Source organism: Arachis ipaensis, chromosome B1 (genome assembly GCF_059453495.1).
Source record: "Arachis ipaensis isolate K30076 ecotype BB chromosome B1, ASM5945349v1, whole genome shotgun sequence".
In the NCBI taxonomy this organism is placed as follows: Eukaryota; Viridiplantae; Streptophyta; class Magnoliopsida; order Fabales; family Fabaceae; genus Arachis; species Arachis ipaensis.
The window spans coordinates 93,904,673-93,910,843 of record NC_142436.1 but is presented as its reverse complement, the minus strand read 5'-3'; the positions used below and the strand labels follow the sequence as shown (position 1 = coordinate 93,910,843).

The 6,171-nt window shown below is 40.9% G+C and overlaps 1 non-coding gene across 1 annotated transcript; it reads right to left on the bottom strand.

The window, feature by feature from the left end:
• Nucleotides 1-1,459: 1,459 nt before the first annotated feature.
• On the bottom strand, nt 1,460-1,566 carry LOC148577508 (small nucleolar RNA R71). The gene has a single exon (XR_015903385.1). It is a non-coding gene; the product is annotated as a small nucleolar RNA R71 (small nucleolar RNA).
• Between the last annotated feature and the right edge of the window lie 4,605 nt (nt 1,567-6,171).

Below are 6,171 nucleotides of genomic sequence, written 5' to 3'. Positions count from 1 at the left end.
TATAATCCTTTCAACGCTTGATTTGGGAAATGCATGTGGTATAATCAGTGACCATACTTCATCTCTTCTCATGAGTAATTGACCAAGGAATTGGCTATTGATCAAGATTTGAGAGATTGAATTACAAGGAATTGTAATTTGATCACTTAAGATTGCCAAGGAGATCAATGAGTGCATTGATTGAGGAAGAGATGAAAATGAAATTGATCTGGAGAATGCAACATTTCCTGAGCCTAATGAACTCCCCATTTCTGATCTTACCCATTCTCTTTAATTTCTATCATTTACTTTTATGAGCAATTACCCCATTCCCATTTAAGATTCTGCAATTTACTTTCCGTCATCTACATTCAGCTCTTTATTTCTAGCATTTACTTTTCTGTCATTTACTTTCCCGCCATTTAATTTTCTGCAATTCTCAACTCAAATTCTGATTCGCTCAACTAGAACATTCCTCTAATTAAAGTTGCTTGATCAATCAATCCCTGTGGGATTCGACCTCACTCTATTGTGAGTTTTTACTTGATGACAAATTCGGTACACTTGCCGAAGGAAATTTGTTATGAGACAAGTTTTCCGTGCATCAAGTTTATGGCGCCGTTGCCGGGGATTGATTGTGCATCAACAATGATTAAATTGGAGGGTAACTAGATTGTGCATTTTATTTTTGTTTGATTTAATTTTCTTTTTGAGTAATTTACTTTCAGTTTTAGTTAATTTCTTCCCTTCCCCCTACTTTTTCGTTTTTAGTTATTTACCATTCATTTCACTAACCCACTAACTGTTTGATATATTGCATCACTCAAACTAACAGTCATTCTGACAGAAATACTTTCTGTATCTATTTTCCTTGCTTGTACTTGTGGGTTGTATGACAGGGAGAAGAAGCGGGGCTTCAACTTCCATTGATTCTGAACCTGAGAGGACCTTCTTTAGATTAAGAAGGGAAGCAAGAGGAAAAAGAGTAGTTGGTGCTGAGGAAGAGGAGGAATACTTTGAACCAAACATGGAAGAAAACATGAAAAACCATCATGAAGGAGAGACTCACAACCATGGCGGAGTAGGTCGAACAAATCATGCTGGGGAGGATAGAAGAGTTTTAGGCTCTTACATCAATCCAAACCCAGGAAACTGTGGAAGTAGCATTCAAAAGCCAACCATCCACGCCAACAATTTTGAACTGAAGCCACAGCTCATCACCCTTGTTCAGAACAACTGTTCGTTCGGAGGAGGTGTCCAAGAAGACCCCAATCAACATCTAACCACCTTCCTGAGAATATGTGACACAGTGAAGTCTAATGGTGTTCATCCTGACGCCTATAGACTTCTCTTATTTCCATTCTCACTAAAGGATACGGCAGCCAAGTGGCTGGAGTCTTTCCCAAAGGAGAGCTTGACAACTTGGGAAGATGTGGTGAATAAATTCTTAGCAAGATTTTACCCCCCTCAACGAATCAATAGGCTGAGAGCTGAGGTCCAAACTTTCAGGCAACAAGATGGTGAGACTCTGTATGAAGCATGGGAGAGGTTTAAAGACCTAACAAGGAGGTGCCCACCAGATATGTTCAATGAATGGGTGCAGCTGCACATTTTCTATGAAGGGCTCTCTTATGAGTCAAAGAAGGCCGTAGACCATTCATCCGGAGGATCTTTGAACAAGAAGAAGACCATTGAGGAGGCCACAGATGTCATTGAAACTGTAGCAGAGAACGACTACTTCTATGCTTCCGAAAGAGGGAACACGAGAGGAGTGATGGAGCTAAACAATGTAGATGCTCTGCTGGCTCAGAACAAGCTCATTGCCAAGCAGCTGGCTGACCTAACCAAGAAGATGGAGAGGAACCAAGTAGCAGCAATCACCACTTCATCAACAACCCAAGAAGGAGTGAATGAAGAAGCAGAGGGAAGTCAGGAGCAAGTCAACTACATTGGGAATTCACCTAGGCAAAACCATGATCCATACTCCAAGACCTACAACTCTGGCTGGAGGAATCACCCAAACTTTGGGTGGGGAAATCAACAAGACCAAGGCCATGATCAAAGGCGCCCAAATCCCAACAATGCAGCCCATCAACATTTCACATCTAGACCATATCAACACCCCCATGACAACACCTCTCCACATTCATATCAAAACCAAAATAACTTACCTCATCCTTCCACCTCTAATCCCAATCTACCATCATTTGATGACAGACTCTCAAGGATTGAGAATCTACTTGAAGGCATAGGCAAAGAGATTCAAGACAACAAGGCATTCAAGGAGGAAGTACGAGCAAATTTTAAGAACCAAGGAGATACAATCAAGAGGTTAGAATCTCAAGTGGGGTATCTCTCTGAGCAGATTGCCAAACCCACAGATGGATTCCCAAGTGACACAGAGAAGAATCCGAGAGGTGAAATAAAGAAAGTAAGATGGAAAGATTGCAAGATGGTCACTATAAGTAATAAGGAGACTGAGGACAAGCCAAACAAGTCGGCAGAACAACCTGGAGACACCCCAGCAGAGAAGGAGGAAAAAGATTACCAAGAACCAGAAATCTCACAACAGGAGCTGCTGAGACTCTATGCACCATTTTCCCAACTGCTCAATGGTGCTATGGAGAAGAGAATATACTCAAGGTTTCTAGATTTGTTTACATCTCTGCATGTCAACATACCATTCATCAAGACTATTCAACAAATGCCTGCATACATCAAGTATATGAAGGAGCTGCTTTCCAGGAAAAGCTAACTCAAGGGAGGCCAAACTATAGTGATGAACAAGGAGTGCAGTACCCTCATTCAACCACAGTTGCCTACAAAAAGAAAAGATCCAGGGAGTTTTTATGTCCCCTGTGCCATAGGAGAAATAATGTTTGATAAAGCACTCTGCGATTTGGGAGCAAGCATCAACTTAATGCCCTTATCCCTGGTGAAGAGGCTGAAGATCAATGAGATAATGCCCACAGATGTAGTCATCAGGCTGGCAGACAAAACTCAAAAACAAGCAATAGGAGTGGTGGAAAATGTGTTGGTAAAGGTTGGGAAATACTTTTTTTCCACCGACTTTGTCATCCTGGACATGGAAAAGAGTCACACTCACCTAATCATATTGGGAAGACCATTCCTAGCTACAGCCAGAGCACTCATAGATGTGGAGCGAGGGGAGCTAATGTTGAGGATCCATGATGAACGACTCAGCTTTAATGTATTCAAATTCTCACAAGAAGCAGACCAAGAGAACAAAGAACCAAGAAAAGATCATAATGAGATGCTGACAGAGGAAGCAAGCACTGAAGCACAACCAACCCATCTGGAAAAGTCCTTAGTTGATGAACAAGGAAATAAGCAGTCGTCACAACTCAAGGAAAAACTGGGGGAACCTAAACCACCAGAGACAAGTGAAGACAACAACAAAATTCCCTTAGAAGAAGAGGTCACAAAGAGTAAGGCAACATCAAAGGGAACAAAGAAGAAAGTACCAAGGAGGTGGAGGAACAAGAAGATCCCTACAGAAGACTTCTCTCCAGGGGATAAAGTGATCTCAGCTTACTTCCCAGATATCCCCCTAATCTCCCCACTGTACCATCTCAGTTACCTAAGGTCTTCACTATCAACAGAGTTCTCTCCTTGGAACATGTAGAGATCATTGATACAACCAATGGATATAAGTCCACAGCAAGAGGGGAGGACTTTAAGCATTACCAACCACCCTGATAAAGGAGGAATCGTCGAGCTAGCGACGGTAAAAGAGCACTCTGTTGGGAGGCAACCCAACCTCAGGTAGTTTCCTTTTCAGCTTTATTTCAATAAAGGTCACAAGCTGTTTCCCCTGTATTGCGAGGAGCTAAGTTTGGTGTTCCACACCAGCACAATCCAAGAGTGAAAGTGTAATTCTAAGTTTGGTGTTCCACCAAAGGATATTAGTTAGAATCACACTCCACTCCCAAAGAACATTGCTAGCTCCAACCAATCAAGGGAAACCACTTAGATGTAGTTAGACTTTAGGTAATCATTGTTTGTTAATAACAAGATATGAGGTTCTCTGCATATATGCAATGTTTTGCACTGGGAAAGGAACTAAGTTTGGTGTTCACACACCAAATTAAGTTCAGAAGCCACAAGCATACATGCAAGCTAACTATTTCTCAAGTGCTTTGGGAACAAGCAACTTCCAATAACTTTGCAGAAATCTTATGAGGAAATGGTGCACCTTCACCCAAGAAAGTGAGGTAGCAAGGACTACGATGATGACAAAAAAAAAGAAGGCAACTAGAAATCATCACCCGAAGATTGTATTGTTACTTAATTCCATTGTACTTAGAATGTTGAAAATTGGAAGTCCGAATTCACTTTTGATCAATAGTGACTCGTTAATTGGAACCTTTTTCAATTATGTCTTTTAAATTTTTGGTTGAAGAGGTCTATGATTGCTAGTCTTTATGTCACTGCATCCTTACTTTGCTTACTTGTATGCTTGTCCTTTTGAATCAAATGAAAGGAGAATGAGTGTTTTAAAAGACCAGAGAGGAGTTCATACTATAGAGTAAGTTCATGAGTTTATGGTATAGTCATAAGTTAGCTAAATTGGTTCAACCACCAGGTGGGAGGACAACTATCTGACATGAATACTATGCTTGAGAAACACCCCATGAGACTAGCTAAATAAGAAGATCCTAATAAGAAAAAGGGAAAGAACAATAAAGGTTGAAAAATAAAAGAAAAAGAGTGAGCAATAAGGCTAGGCACCAATGGTTTTAATCTTGAGGCATGTGTCTGTGGTGCTCCTGTGTGAGGGATCTACTTGGATGAATAAGCTCTTAGGGGTGCCTTATCACTTGGTAACTTGGGTTAACTAACTCGGGATTATCAGCTGAAAGTCCACTATCAAGAGTAACCTTCACTATAGAGCATTTAGTAACCCAAAGAGGTACTGGACACCAAGATCTCAAGAAAAGAAAATAAATAAACTATATGCCTGTGGTGTGTATGTATGGGAGAAAGAGACTTGAGGGAGTAAGTCCTTAGGGGTGTCTTAACACCTAGCACCTTGAACCAACTGGTTCGGGAGTGTTTGCTAAAAGCTTATCTTAAAGAGTCACCCCCTTACAGAGCACTTAGCCTAAGAACACAAATAAGCCCTGAAATAACAATAAAAGGATCAATGAATAAAAGTCTCATGGGATGCAATCACAGTGAGTATTCTAGGACATGATAAAGGTCTGAAAGCCAGTAAAGGAATGAATCTAATTTGTTATGCATGAAACCACCATAAAACCAGGGACATGACCTCCACAAGAATGACTCATTTCTCTTGGCATTCCATTCATCATTCTCTTGTTCCAGTACTTGCTTAGGGACAAGCAAGCTTTAAGTTTGGTGTTGTGATGCCAGGGCATTTTGGCCAGTTTCACTGACCTTTTCTTTACTGTTTTTAGGGTAGTTTCATGCATTTCCTTAGAAAATAAGCTAGTTTTGGGTAGATATTCACTTACATCTTGATTCAAGCATACATTATGCACTTTACATGATTTCATGAGGATTTTGCATGAATTTAATGACAAATTGGATGTTGTACTTCCCATGACTTGGACTAGAACTTTGATGCACTCTATTGCTTGATTTCAGGACAAAGGAAGCAAGGAAGAACCACGTTAGCAGCCACGTTAATCTAATTAACGTAACTCCTAACGTGGAATGAGAGTAACTTGCAAAGTTAATGAGAAAAGTAATCGCCAATAACGCTCTCGAAGCCATCATTGCCCACGTTAAGAGTCACGTTAACTAAGTTAATGTGAACTCTAACGTGGAGGAAACGAAATGGAGCCAACGTTAGTGACACTTACCTTTGTCACTAACGTTGGACCAAGCTCATAAGTGGCCACGTTAAGAGCCACGTTAACTTAGTTAACATGGGCTCTAACGTTAAGAAGCAAGAGAGAAGCCAACGTTAGTGACATTCACCTTTGTCACTAACGTTGGCCAAGCCTCCATAAGCCACGTTAACTCCCACGTTAACTTAGTTAACGTGGAAGTTAACGTGAAGCAAGAATGTGATCGCCAACGTTAGTGACACCTAACATTGTCACTAACGTTGGAATGAACCCACACAAGCCACTATGAGCCACGTTAACTCCCACGTTAACTTAGTTAACGTGGAAGCTAACGTGGATAAGGGAATGATGAGCC